Source organism: Falco cherrug, chromosome 5 (assembly GCF_023634085.1).
Source record: "Falco cherrug isolate bFalChe1 chromosome 5, bFalChe1.pri, whole genome shotgun sequence".
NCBI lineage: Eukaryota > Metazoa > Chordata > Aves > Falconiformes > Falconidae > Falco > Falco cherrug.
In genome coordinates, this window is record NC_073701.1 from 5,829,591 (window position 1) to 5,844,619 (window position 15,029).

Sequence of the window (15,029 nt, forward strand, 5' to 3'; positions counted from 1 at the left end):
TCTGTGTAAGTTCCCCCTCCCCTGTCTCATCCTTCAGCTTTCAGAAGGTAGGCGCTTGGTCCCATGTCTGTTCAGAGGAAGAACCATGACCTACACGTCTGCCCCTGACCTTTAGCCTGATCAATAAAACTACAAATTGGTCTTTTCTTATCCTCGGCACTTTAGTCATAAAATCCCTATTGAGATGGAATGAAACACTGAACTTTATGTCTAGGCATCATGAACATGTTTCAAGGCGGGGGAGAGAGACTGGCAGTATTTCAGCCATCAAATATACAACCCCCTTTCTCTTGCTCGCTCTCTGTGCAGCAACCCTGTGTGTTATATTTGAAACCTGTAGAACATCCCTATTGGTTCTATATTCACATATTTTCCCCAATACTCCAGAATGGAGAGAACCTCAAGTGTCCTTTTGAATGCTTTTTTTTTTTTCTACCTCACATTCTTCCCCCTTTGGTGACTTATTTTATGTTGCTTTTTAGAGATGACTGGCTCCAGGTCTCTGGAAAGCCAGTGGCCAGATCCTGCCACTGCCACCTGCCTCCTGAATGTATTCTCTGGGCTACAATCAGAGGAAAAGCCACTGACCAAACCTGCTAGAAAAAGGATCTTTTACCTTTGCACACCAGCAGCCGTGCATATGTGGTATGGATAAGATGCACATATACCCACGACTGTGCTTCTCTTAAGAAGGATTTGTTTTAATACCCAGGCTAGGCTAACACACTGCAGGATGCAGAAAGTGCCCTGTGCCTAATGCAGATGAGAGCTGCTTTTCATCCAAGTTTGCTGAGGGAGCTCGAAGCAGTCTCTCACACGGTACAGGCAGAGCGTTCAGGAAAGAGCTCATGCTGTCATATTCTTCTTGTAAGCTCACCCGTAAGCCAGCGACAAGCCTTTCGCCTGCCACATCCAGCTTGTGCTTAGCAGCAGGCACCGCAGCAGACATTAAACACAGGTAGTGCTGCACTCATGCTGCTTCGATGATTCATGGGCAGGGGATGTGTTAGGGACGCAGTAGAGGGAGAGGAAGAAGAAACAGCCCGTTCCCACAAGAGAAGGGGAGGACAGGAGATACAAGGGCTGAGGTACGAGGACAGCCATTCCTACTGTAGGATAGCAGCACTCCAAGGGACACAGGGGAGAGGGAGAAGCAACAGGGACAACTCCACTGCATGGAGTGGTATGTTCAGGAGAAAGAGAGGAAGAGGCATAATTATTTTTTCTCCAAGAGGAACAGAGAGTATTTTAGGAGAGGGCAAACAAAAACCAGTAAGAGTTTAACGCTAAATGGTTGCCCTGTTTTTGCTAGTATTTCTGTCAGATATTTTGTCAGTGTCACTGCGGAGGCCTGTGTGTACCGAGGCAGGCAGCATGAGCAGACTTGGAAGGGCGCAACCTAATGTGCCAGTCTCCTTAAGCCCTGCAGCGGTGTCGGCAGACCTGAGCTTGCATTTGCAATTGTGCAATAAACAGTACTTGGGTCTGAAAAAGCATGTCAGGGCTTTTTTTTATATACCAACAGCCTTTATCATAAAATCAGAAGGGCCTTAATGCGTTTATAAAGGTGCGTAATGTGTTTACACCCATTGCAGAGCAATGCAGAGGGAGGAAGGAGTTTGTACTGCACAATTTAGTGCATAGCTTGGAAGATCTATTCCACCCTCTTTACAGTGAAATAGCTGGTGGAGCCACATGACTTCTTCATGTTGGCAAGATAGTTGTGTATTTAGCATGCTCAGCTGCTAGTAAGGGTGGTAACCGTGCTTTTCACTTAGCTGCGATGCCACGGAATGGCCCTGAATAACCTCCTGTCACTTCAGGACTTTCAGCTGGTGGAATGAAACATGACTGTGAATCAGAGGAAGGAAGAAAATCATAGCAGACTCTCTTCAAATTCCTTTTTTATAGGCCTCCTTATGTCAGAAAGGCTTGCCATCATGTCCATCCATCCAAAAAAAAACCCCAGAAAGCCAGATCCAGTCAATAAGGTGGACCAGAAGACTGACAGTCTTTTGGTTCTTGAAAGCCCAAGAGGAGTGGTATGAAAATAACACCATCTTCTACGTGTCTCTTTGATGCTGCTGTACGCTACATAGCACTGCTGAGTCTGCAAACATGATTTCCTACACTTCAGCTTGGAGAAGAGGCCAGAAATGCTGTGTTGGAATAGCAGCACAGCACATGTTCAAAGCAGGCAGGTGGCAGGTTCAAAGTGGAGCAAAGAAACAGCACCTGGATGTGACACACAGTTAAGCTCTGGAGTACCTTTTCTCAGGATTTTATGGATGCTGGAAGTTCACATGAGTTTCAAAAGTAATCATATACAGTCCTGGAAGAAACTAACATCAGAAGCTACCCGATGCAGCTCTGTTGCGGTATTATACAGGGACTTCTTGAGGCAAAACTTGTTGGAGGCTAGAAGAGTGTAAAGGGCAAGGGTTGCTAAATGCTGACCCTGCTCTGTACTCTCACCAGGACACCACTATTGGCCTCCATCAGACGCAGGACTCTCAACTTCACAGAATGGTTTCATCTGCTGTAGCTGTTTTTATATATTCTTACAGGGAGGCTGACTAGAGTCTTCTGGGTTTACATACTTGGCAGGGAAATCCCACCTTTGGGAAACAGATTTTTTCTAAAGAGACACTGACATCAGCTTTTAATGATGCTGGATCTCTATATCTCATTGCAGAGATGGCACTTCCATCTTTACCCATTTACCCTTTATTTCATTTGCCATATGATCTTAGTGTCATAACTCTGCAGTACTCTATAAGAAGAGAGAGGAGTCGTTCCTCAGAAGAACCAGATGCCAAAAAAAAAAAAAAAGAAAAAAAAAAAAAGAAGAAAAGGCACAACAAAACAGAGAGGGAACACAAGATGGGGAGAAGTTGGTCCCATTGGAACTGCTGGAAAACAGTTCAAGTCTCTCAGCTCCCGAATGAAGCCCTACAAACCTCACATGCCATGTCACCTAGTCCGGTCCAGGCTCATTTTTTGCTATTTTCTTCAGTGCTTCCCATTTGATGACTGAGCACCCTTTCCTCTGAAAGAAAATCACTGCTCTCCAATAATGGGCAACAGCTCAGCTTTTGATGGTGGTTATAGCTCTGTATCACTGTGTCCAATCTTCTTCCCTTTTGCAATGCCATTAGGGACCAAAGGACCTAAATAGTTAGAGAATAACACACCATTAGGGACCAGTCCTACCTGCACAATAAATTTCAAACATACCAATGTCCACCCACCAGTTTAATCTGTAAACCATGCCCAGCAAAAAGATTGCAGTGCAGATATAACTGAGGCTTGCCCAGAGGCAAACTCTGTTGGAAGCAGTGGCACTACTAGACCATGATTTTAGCAGAACCAGGATTTCATATGCCAAGTTTGCAATATGTTTGCTGGTGTCATCTTTGAGCGTGTAACTTGAAGTACGCTGTATGACATAAAATACACGGCATACCAACAGATTTGTGTTGGAATTGATCTAGCCATTCTGAGTTCTTTATTCAGATGGTTGAACCGTGCAAGGAATAAAAATTTCTGGTACCAAATTTAGAAAGAGTGTATTTTATCGTAGACGAGAAGATGGTATTTTCTCTGGTGGCAGTACTGGGGATTGAAGGCAGTTCACAAAATGCGTGTGTGCGTGTGTGTGTGTGTGCGCGCGAGCGCACGTGTGTGCGTGTGTGTGTGCGAGTGTGTGTGCGAGTGTGTGTGCGCATGTGCGTGTGTGCGTCTGCGTGTGTGTGTGCGTGTGTGTGTGTGCGTGTGCATGTGTGCATGCATGCGTGTGCGTGTGCGTGCGCGTGCATGTGCGTGTGTGTGTGTGTGTGTGTGTGTGTTAATCTCTGATAGGCTTATCACTGTACTAAACAGTAATTTATTACTTCCATAAATTGTAGACCTAATGTACACCACACACTCAGTAACTCCTGGAGGATTTTAAGACATTAAATTACAGCAAAATTTGATCCCTTGTAGTGTTGGTATTTTTTAACGCTCATCTTTTCAATAGGTGGAAGACATACACACTCCAGATTGTTACTTCCTTCACCAAGTTCAGTCGTACTGGAAGGCAACTGATGATACCCGCCGAGTATAGCCAGAGGGGCAAATTCCATAGACTCATTATGTGGGGTGATCTATGTGGCATTAATTGTGACTGGCCTTGAGGTGTTTGTTTGTCTTGTTTCAACAGTATGTTGCTGGTCAACTCATAATGTATGTTACACGCAGACCTATGGATAAAACATTAAGTTCACAGAGGAAATATAAGAACAGAATTTACATTTTATTCATTTTTTGTTTGTCTTTGCTGTTCTTACATACTGAAATGTCAAAATGCATTTGTTGTATCCTAAACTACATCAAACTGTCCTGCAGGAGCAATCATTATTCTTTTATTGTCAGCAAAACACATTGAAACAGGGGTATTAAACATCTGGCCAACATACGTTTACGTGGCCCAAATGGCATATTCAAGTTCTAACTATGTAAGAATTCCTTTGGAAACAAAAGAAGTCTTGCCTCTGATTTGGGAGAGAACCTATCAAATATGAGCTGGTATAACTAAAGCAGGGTCTCTCCCTGAGAAAATGGGTAGCTTAAAACAGTGCCTGAGAAGTGCAAACTCCTGTAGTCTACCACTAATCTCATTTTAAGTCTAATGAAGGCACTTAGTCAGAATTAACTGGTTTGCCGCTAAGCCCCAGTGTTTGACAAAGAAACAAGCTTAGGAGTGATAATAAGACAAAAACGGAATATTGCCAAAATGAAGGAAATGTGTAAAGAGCGAAGGGGGCAGAGACATACAGAAGAGCATGGACCAGAAAAAACTAAAGGAGGTTTAGAAAGGACACAAAAGGTAAAAATGTGTGGCCGTAGGAAATGGGCATGTTTTCACCCCAGTAGAGAGATCTTTCAGCTGAGGGTGGGCGTAGGAACAGAGAAGGAGATGCTATTTGCAGCTCACAGAGGTGTGAGAGCAGGCACAGCTCAGCTCTTGTGAGGCTGGTGTGAAGCTGCCTGGGAGGTAAATTCCCAGACATCAGGTCAGAGCCCAGCAGCTCAAGGGTTTTCAGCCTCAGAGAATTTTCCTGCTGCCAGCACATTTGAGGGTAGAAAGATGAGTTTCTGCAACAGTGGAAAAGGGCAAGGAAGGTGGTTCCAAAGGCTGAAAAGTGGAGGAGCGTGGGAAGGATCAGTGGTACTTTGGGTGGCATCAGTGTGATGGAAAGGATAGATTTCAGGAGGAGTGTGGGAGAGAGAGAAATGGCAGTGGGATTTTCAGAGTTGTAAGAGACCACAGACAGGAGATGGGGTCTTTTGCCTTTCAGCCGGTTCTCTTGCCACTTCTCTCCCTGATGCCCTTTATTCCTTCCTTACTCTCTGGAGCACATGGGCTCCATTTCCAACTTGCCCCCTTCCCTAAACCCCCCAATCCGTACTCTCTACCCAAGCAGCCTTCTACCCACACATACTTCTTCCATCCCACCCATCTTCCATCCACATCTTATCCCACTCTGCACAACAGCTCCTCTGGGCAGCAGACATCACTGTCGTAGGGATGGAAGCACAGGGGCAGAACTAGAAAGGTGGAAATGGTCGAGGAAACAAGGGGGGATACAAGTGCAAATGATGATTGCTGTTGATGAGGACAGCAAAGGCAGGGTACAGATTGTGCCTCTTCAGGCTAGGAGAGCCCAGGCACTCTGTGATCCTTTACGAGGCTTCACCCTAATACGACCCTTTACCTTACAGCAGTCTTAAGTCAATGCAGTATGTCAACTCACATGGAGCAGGGGAAGATCTGCTACTACCAAACCCATACGTTCATGGGACATGTGAGTGTGAAATCCCCTTGGAAGACACATACTCTATAGCAGCTGTGCGGGGCTGCAACTTCTCTCCTGCTGTGGGAGCCCCAACCCTGGGCACAGCTGGCTGCCAGACACGCAGGGTGCCGGAGAGGGACACTGCTAGGAGTGCTGAACACGCAAGGTAGGAGATGCAGGCACTGTGCCAGGTGGCGGGAGGTGGGGTGAAACAGTGGGTAACCGATGTGTCTCATGCATAAGGTACACCAGCTGGCAGAGCTGCAGAGCCCCTGTTGGTACAGGGATGAGCAAAGCACAGACAAACCACTGCTTCGGTAAGAGACAAGACTGAGAATGAGGTCAGATTCACAACACATCCAGATATATAATTTCCATCATGCAAGACAGTTCTACACCTTTATTCAACATGATAGTTAAGAAGCTTGGAAATAAACAGGAGGAAAAATCCTATGATCAAGGCTCTATCACAGAATTCAAACATCAGTGCCTGCCCGATGAAGAACATTGGTCACATGTTTTGTTGGGTAATGGACAAAAACTTCACTTTTTTCAAACTGGAATAACTATACTGTGGGGTCGTGTCAGATGCTTTGATCACTTGGCATTACAGTTTTATTTAAGTATGTGCCCACTTTACAGATTTAGCTAATGTACTAGTCTGTTCTAGAGTAACTAAATTATTGCAGTGTGATGACTTGGGGTCCAATTTTCAAAAGCCCTACCAAATGGCTTAAAAACTTGCATCCTATTTTCCAGAGTAACTTCAGCACTTATGATGGGAGACATTTCTGGATGGTGAGGGAATAGCTGCTATATAAAGTGACACAGGTTTGGTTTCTTTGGTGCAAATTACAAGGGGACTATAATAACGATTACAATAATAGTAACAACATCATCAATAATAATGATAGGTTAGCGCTCTTTTAGCTGGGCTCCAGTAACTCTACTGCAGTGATGATGCTGCCCTCAGCTGCCCATCCTCCCCTCTGCCAAAGCATCGCTGCTGCAGAAGCAGAGCAGGTGGAAGGGGATGCGTGCCTTGGTCCCTGGCTGTCCCTGCACGCATCCCACGGTGTCTCCAGCTAAGACGTGCCGCTGTGAAATGCAGCAGTTTTGCTGTGAACACAGGTTTCCCAGTTGTGCTCCAGAGATAACAGCCTCCAGCAGCCATGTGGGCTGGGCAGCAAGGGGGTCAGGACAGCATCTAACCCATGAAAATCGGAGCTGTCATTTTTAACCAGATGAATGGGGACCCTTGTGCCATGTGTGAATACCTATGTCCCTTACCAGAGGATTGCCACACTGATGGTGTCCGAGAGTCTTTTCTGTTGGGCAAAGCCCAGTGTTTGGCCAGGGGAAATAAGCACTTCCAATGAAGCAGAATGAGTAACCTTTTGTTAACCAACAAGAAGAGAAGTTGAAGCATAGAGCTAGGTGCAGCCCCCCTGTCTCAGGTGGTATCCAGAGATCGGTGCAGAGATTGTTACCCTGGAGCTGTGCCATGTCCCACTGGGTGCTGAGGTCAGCCATCACTGTGTCCCACTGGGTGCTGAGGTCACCCATCACCATGTCCCACTGGGTGCTGAGGTCAGCCATTACCCGTGAGCCGAGGCCGAGCCATGCCCACCGCTGTGCCTGCAAAATGTCCACGGCTCTTCCTCTCAGCTGAAAACAGCTGTTGCTAGGGAACTGCTTAAAGTCAAAAAGACAGCAAAGGATGAGATGAGAGCAGCAGCTGAAGGATGGCAGGCTGGAGGCTGCTGGATGGGAAGGCGAAGGGGGAAGGGGGGGCAAGAGGGTCAGGAGAGAGGAAGGACCGAAGAGCACGGGGTGGGAATTGTTCCCAGTCTTGCCACAGAGCAACAATTCCCTGTCCCTTGGACTGCATTTTCTTAAAATTGCTAAATGGCTTCCCTTGATTTTTTATTTTTTTTTAACATGGCTTGGGGTGGAGGTAGGATATCTCTTTTTTAATTTAGTGTGCTTTCATGTGATACTTTGTACTTTTTTTGATTATCACCCCTACCTCGATCCCTTTCTTCTTGTAATAAAGGAATACAACTCTTTATTTTTGCCTTCCCTCACTCTTAGGGACTGTTACTCTTTTCCACTGTTGCATTGAAATTGTGGATGCACATCATTTTATGAATTCAGATGACACTAAAACAAAAGAGGTTTTGTCTCTTCACTCAAAATTTTCCTTCTTCCTGGAGTTAATGGGATGCTGACAGGTGATCTCTCTCTGGGAAACATCAGGGTTATACAGTTACTCACCACACAGAGCTACTTAAGTTCCAGTCAAGATCTGCTTTGTTCACCTAAAAGCCTTTTTCAAAGCCAGCTGAACCCAACAGCAGGTTGTCCTCACACAAAACTAATTTTGGATTAGGCCAAATCAGTGCAAATCACTGTTAACCCATAGGTCATCTTCAAAGCCAGCTGAACCCAGCAGCAGGTTGTCCTCACACAAAACTAATTCTGGATTAGGCCAAATCAGTGCAAATCACTGTTAGCCCATAGGTCATCTGTAAGATATGTGGCTTACATTTGCATCTGGTGGCATTTAACAGGCCATCAAAGTGACTAGACACCTTTATAGAGTTGGTACAGATCTCCGCACGGGTCCAAACCACAGTTCAGACTCCAGTGTTAGGTTCTCTCAAAAGATGCTTCAATGTCTCTGCCACCACACTGTCTGTTGTGTGGGTTGGAGTGTGGTAAGTGATGGCGTTTGAATTAGAGTGAATTTGAATTGTGGGCAATACTAATGCTTTCTGAATAGTGAACAAATGCATCTAAATAAAGAACAAGATTATATAGTTCATTGCTGAACAGAAATAAAAGGAAACAAAAATTTGTTTGCAATTTAAAAAAAACATCATGTGGGTAAAAGGGTTGGTAACAAGATACACACACACACACATATATATATATATAAAGTCATTAAAGAAAATAAAATAAGCTATGTGTGAAGTTTCCAAACTCAACTGTGGTTGCAATACCTTCCAAAGAAAGCCATGGCATATAATAAAAAGCTCTGTTTTATTGGTTTCAAATACTACAATGTATAATTGACTTATGGCAAGGCGGGTGGTGGGATAGGTAGTATTTCACTTCCAAGCATCTGGTCCAAAATCAGCCTTGGTTAGCAGTGATTGAACGTTATTAGTGTTTGATGGGTCTCTGGTGGAACCTATGAAATGCATCAGAGGTTTCAGCGCACTTCCTAGTGGACAGGTGCCCATACCACTAAAACCACAGCTCTTTTGGAGCTAGTCACATTCGCTTTCATTGGCAATCTCAGTGGAGAGGCTTACAGCTGAATGAAGCATGGAGCAGTTTCCATGCTGGTACTTCTTCCTGCAGAGAAGCTCTGCCAGTCCTGTGCTGAGGTACCGTAAGGAACGTACAGGGCTCGGTGGCGTGCTGTTCCTATCTATTCTGAGGCCAGAGCAAGAATGTGTCTTTCAGGTTTTGGACCAAGGTGGATAAGGGAAGATTACTGAGCTTTCAAAACCCATTCTTCCAGGAGAGAAACCAGGAAGGATTTACCTACATTAATGCTTGGTCTTGTTCCTGAATTGTCAGGCTTCAGGAAGGGAAATTCTGTTTGTTGCGATCTTCAGCAATCTCCTCTGCAGGACCAAAGGAGCTGTTATCTTGACTGGGCTCTTCTGTAACACTTGCCAGAGATACAGTCATCAAGAGGCATGAGTCACCCTAAGGATGCACTGAATAAAATGGTTGGATAGGAAACATATCATTTTCTGCACTTGGAAAGCTCACTCCATCCTGCCTACTCAGTGACAGGCACGAGGACTGACCTCTGGAAAGAAAGGCTCTTTGGCACTCAGGCTTGGTCTTTAGAGGCTATTCACAGAGCTCCATAGCTCATATTTCTAACTGACATTTACATTTTACATATTGCTTTCACCACATCGCCCTCCTCCTATCACTTCTTGGCAGGCTAATAAATCCACCTGGCTTTTGATGGCTGTCTGTCAGGCTGCTTTCCCCAGCCATCTCCAGGCCCTGTTCATTTCCCTCAGCGAGCAGGCACATCTTCTGCTTTGCTCCTACATTCATTTGTGCTTGGCCTTGCAGTGTCTGCCAAGCAGTTCAACATCTGAGTCTGTTGTTATCCTAGGCAGACTGTATTAGGTGGCTTTTTCATTAACCTCTTCGCTGCTACAGGAGAAATGCACAGCAGAAAGGCCTCGCAAAGGCAGAGGGTGAGCCACAGCCAGCAAGGTTGGGAAGGAAGAATCACCCAGCAGGTACTATGTAAGAAAGCCTGGGAATTCCCTTATTGCTATGAAAATCCTCAATAACTCATGCACCAGATGCTCAACAACAAGCAAAAGACACTGCCCTTCTGATGCTCAGTAGTGCACAGAAAGCTAGCTGCGTGCCAGACCTGTGGCTGCAGACATCCCAAAGCAGCAAAATACGGCTATGAATCACCCTTCTGAAGGAGCCCTCCCATTTCATTAATGATACAGGCCACAGGGACAAACAAGCTTCCTAACCTAGGCATTCATCCCATCCTAAGAGGTGTCCCTAACAGATGGAAGCAACACTATGTGTAGCCACTTGTGTCTCCCCACTGATGATAGAGGGAGCCTGAATTCGTGCTTATGTACCTGGTTTTTAGGTGGCTGAACTCAGCTGAGACAAACCCCATGCTTAACAGTCTCAAGATGACAACAGGGTGTTTTAAATGGCAGAAGAAGTGTAAGTCATCTGAAGTTACAGTTGCCTTCTTATAGCTTCAATATCTTCTGAAGGTAATGAATGGATCTCAATATTATCCATCAGATCAGATTTGTCAAATAAGATAGAAGATGAGTTAAACCAGATTATGACTTTTTGTGTCCTGAAATGGTTCTCTGGGACCAGGGAGTTTGAGTAAGCTTTGAACTGGAAAGGAATTGAGTTGATACTAATTGACGAGTTGCCTTTGGCCTGAGCAGATAGAAAAGTGCAGCTGTAGTTGCTGTCAACGGGAGGGAACAGCACGGTCGTGGGGTATAAAGCAGTAAATGCTGAAAGGTTTATTCATGCTGCCTTAACAGGCTGAATAACAAAAGGATCATGGTTTGATCAGACATGGTTGAAGGGAGATGTCTTGCATCAAGAACGGCATAGTCCTAGCCAGAGCAATGGGACTGGAGAAGGAAGGGGGCAGGCCCTGAAGCATGGCAGTGCTGGCAGGGCCATATTCCTAACAGGGAGCATCAGCAAGGTAGAGCCTCAGCAGTGAAGCCTAAACAATTGAGCAAGATTCCCTGAAAGTTCTCTCAGTTGCCTTTCACGTACAGAGACTGATGCCAGAGGATATATGAAGAAGTTGTAAGGAGGCCTCACACATTCCAAACAAAAATGCCACTTCTTGGCACATGGGAAGAGGAACTGTGTGTCTGCAGAGTCCTCTTCACCCCACACCAGTTTTTTCTCTGTCTTTTGAAGAACTCCTCTTTCCCCACACCCAGCTGTTTGCAGCTGTCATTTCCATTTCCTTCTCTGTTGAACCTTTCTTCCATTATCTGTCCCCCCTCACCTACCCCATCCAGTGTGGGTCCTCCTAGAAAGCAGGTTCATGTCATCTAAAGCGCAGTTTTTCTCCTGTGATGAGGAGGTGGGCAGCTTAACTTAAGCTGTATCAGAAGCAGCTGGTTTAATTCCCTTATTTCCTTGGAGGAAGTTAGACTCCAGCTCTGTGGGCTCCTGGTTTTGGTGGTCTCTCTTTCACCATTCTTCATGTTCTAGTATCAATCAAAACTCTTGGGGAGGAAAACCCTGGCAGTACAGTCTGTGGGAATTTCAAACATAAATAGGTTTATTTCAATCACAATAATGAAAAAAAATCTGTTTTCTTGTTTTTGATACAGAACCAGGACAGGAAAATGCCGTTAGGATGCAGTGGTGTCAAAAGCTGTGGTGGTGCTATGGCTTGCCACGTTAGCAAATGCTGCAGTGTAATAGGAATGGAGCTCTAAAGCAAAACCCCTGACACTGAGGATCTGATGTCCACATTTACATTTTGGGGGGGTTAGTTGGTCTAGCGGGAGTCTGGCTCCATGGGCTCAATGCCCATTAGCAGGTATATTTCTGAAACAAGTGTTTCCATTTAAATGGGAAAATAAACTGAAAGGGGACAACCAGGAGATTTACTTCAGAAGTGCACCTTTGCACCAAAATAAATCGGTAATTTAGACACATGGTATGTGGCCCTAGGTGTGCCTCCCCTTTTACAAAATAGAAGAAATTATGTTCGTTTGCTCCAAGAAGAAGGGTGTTTTTAGCCACAGTCCATTTATCTGCTCAAGTGCAATGCACTAGCAACTGGGGATCAATACTGCATATTTAGAAACATTAACACTTGGAAAGCATATAGGAATGCCCTAAAAAGAAACATACCCTATGTTAACTATACTCTCTGTGCTTTAATGATCCACCCACGTCCAAAATGTTGCCTCCCTCTTTTTTAATCCTTTGGCTGCCTGCCACATTGACTCAAAAAAAAGTAGTTTCTCCTTTGGATTGCGTGTGGTTGAGAGCACCTTGCTAAATGCTGAGAGCCCTCGACGCCTGCTGACTCTGGTGAAAACTGATGGCACTCAACACTCTGGAAAAGAGCACGCAGTCTCCTGCCTGTTAGTAAAGGATGTGGAGGGCAAATGGCTGTGTGGGTGTGAGCACGTCTACAGGGAGAAGAGGAAGCAGCTGTATGTGAGAAAAGAAGAATGACCAAGGAAAAGAGTTGTGTGTATGTGATAGGGGGAGACTAATACAGTTAAAATTGAAGTGATAAATCATACCTGAGATCCCTCTTGAGACCTATAAATAGGAAACTGAAAAGCATTTCCTTCTATTTATTTTATAAGTGCTATAAACTTTATCAGCTTTTAGTATTGGAGACTCGTACAATATTTATGGGCTGTTTACTTTAGAAGTTATTCAGAGGTTAGCATGAGGAGGCTAATGAAAAAGAAAATTGGGATGGGTGAAGGAAAGAGGGCTTTTCCTATAGCCCCATAATGACAAATGCATCACATCTCAGTTTCTTGGCCCTCTTCCCTGTGTCCTTTGCTCCAGGGATGCCTTTATTTCTCTAGCAGGTGCTTACCCTGAACTTCACAGCTCCACAGGGGATCACAAAGAGCATCACTTATTGGTAAAAATGAAGACAAACTTGTTCAGAAATTCCTATGAGGAGACTCACAGAGTGAAGAAGGAGATTGCACAACAGGACTTGCAAAGAGGAGGTGCCTTGGGGGGTGTTTCAGGGTTTTGGACGGATTAAGGTCCTTTAAATGGATCAGAATCCAAGATCAGCAAGAATTCTTCAGCTGCCATACAGTGGAAGGCTGCTGCAGCAATGTCCTCTCTTCTGGTTATAGCTGGGGCAGAGTTAGGTTTCTCCTTAGTACCCAGGACAGTGCTGTGTTTTGGCTCTGATGTGAGAACAATGTTGATAGGACACTGATGTTTTTAGTTGTTGCTGGGTGATGTTCATACTAAAACAGGGAGGTTTTGGTTTCCTGGGCCCTGCCAGCGAGAGGGCTGGAGGGGCACAGGAAATTGGGAGGGGGGGCAGCCAGGACAGCTGACCCGAACTAGCCAAAGAGGTATTCCATACCATACGATGTCATGCTGAGTATATAAACTGAGGGAAGAAGAAGGAAGGGGGGGACGTTTGGCATTATGGCATTTGTCTTCCTGAGTAGCCATTATGCAGGATGGAGCCCTGCTGTCCTGGGGGTGGCTGAGCACCTGCCTGCCCATGGGAAGTGGTGAATGAATTCCTTGCTTTGCTTTGCTTGCATGCGTAGCTTTTGCTTTAGCTATGAAATTGTTCTTATCTCAACCCTCGAGTTTTACATTCCTTTCTGATTCTCCTCCCCGTCCCTCTGGGTGAGGGGGAGTGAGCAAGCGGCTGCGTGGGGCTTGGTTGCTGGCCATGGTTAAACCACGACACCTCTTACACCAGATAAGCCAATAGCAGTATTTTTAACAGATTAGTAGGTCTGAACAAAGTAACAACCTCCTCATCCCTCACAGAACTTCACACCAAGCACAGTCCAAATGTCTGATTTGTTTCTTAATGTCTGGAAACATTATTTCAACTTTCCACACTTACGCAGTTTCATAGATGGCTTATCTATGCTCTTTTCTTTCAAATGGAGACAACAGCTGTTTTCAAAGTTAGGGGTTTTTTTCCAGAGAAAGATAAAATCTCTTCAAATTTATAGCTGGGTGAAAGAGCTTTCCAGAACCTGCTGCTATGTAGAATCCTCTCGGAAAAAGTTGCAGATTGTTCGCATAAGGAAATACGAACATACAGAGACTGCTGGACTCAGTTATGGAGGAATTCCTCCAAAAAAAGCTGTGAATACAAGCCAAAATTAAAAAACTCTGGAAAGCACATTATATGGGTAGGACATCCCAGCTGAGGAAGGCACAGACAGCAAAGATGGCATTGGCGAAGCACGGGGACTCTGTGCTGCCCGGTTGTTTCCGTACACAGCCGTGGGATGAAAACTGGACTAAGAAGAAAACAGCACGCGGTAGCTCACACATCGCAAAAGCAGGGGGACTAACATACCAATAGCTCAGTCTCTTCACCATATCAAAGAGGAGACCAAGAGGTGTCTAACTTACCATTTCTATATACCTTAAGAGAAGTGCCTAGTGCTTACAGAGTCTTTAATATGGCAGAGAAAAATGGGCCAATGACTCATAATGTGAAGCTAGATGCAGACAAATTCAAACAAGAAACAAGACCTGTTTTTCAACAAATGTAAGAATGAAGTACAAAAATATGCTGGTTTGGCACATTTTGTAGATCCTCAAATCGAGATCAGATGCCTTACTGGATGCTACATTATTTTAAGTACACACAAGTTATTGGACTTATTACTGAAACAGCTGGATAAATGTCTCCGGCATGTGTCAGATTAGATGATAGTGTATTAGTCCCTTCTGTCCCTAAAACTGTAAGTTTGTGAGCAAAGAAATTACCCCTGTAGATGTAGAGCACTGTCTTTATTATTTGTCTATAAAGACTTTAGTAAAAAAAACCCCAAAATCAAAGCCAAACAACCCTTCTATGTATTTATGTTGTAGAGTGTATAGGTTTTTTTTGCCTATGACCTGTATACCCTGGGTAACATTCTGGCCAAT